A 345-nucleotide genomic window follows, 5' to 3' on the forward strand; every position below is an offset into this window, starting at 1 on the left:
CCCCTCCCCTGTCCTCTCCTCCCCTCCCCTCCCCTCCCCTCCCCTCCCCTGTCCTCTCCTCCTCTCCTTTCTCCCTTCTCAAGCAAATAAATACTTCTGCCAACATGGTCAGTTTTTTATTTTTTAAACATGGTAGGGTTTTGACCTCAAATATTTATCTGATCTGTTACTCAAATGAACTTGTAGCTGGACACCATGTGAACCTTGAAGAGTCTGCTTCCAGTCCAGTTTAGGGTCCGGCACAGACAGTCCCCACTGTCATCCCCCAGCCCCTCGAGGGCCTGTGCACATATCTCTTCCATTTTACGCTGAGTTCCCTGAAATGCATCAGGGTCTTACGGCAAC

Source organism: Sapajus apella, unplaced genomic scaffold (genome assembly GCF_009761245.1).
Source record: "Sapajus apella isolate SASKATOON/1434 unplaced genomic scaffold, GSC_monkey_1.0 scaffold126, whole genome shotgun sequence".
In the NCBI taxonomy this organism is placed as follows: Eukaryota; Metazoa; Chordata; class Mammalia; order Primates; family Cebidae; genus Sapajus; species Sapajus apella.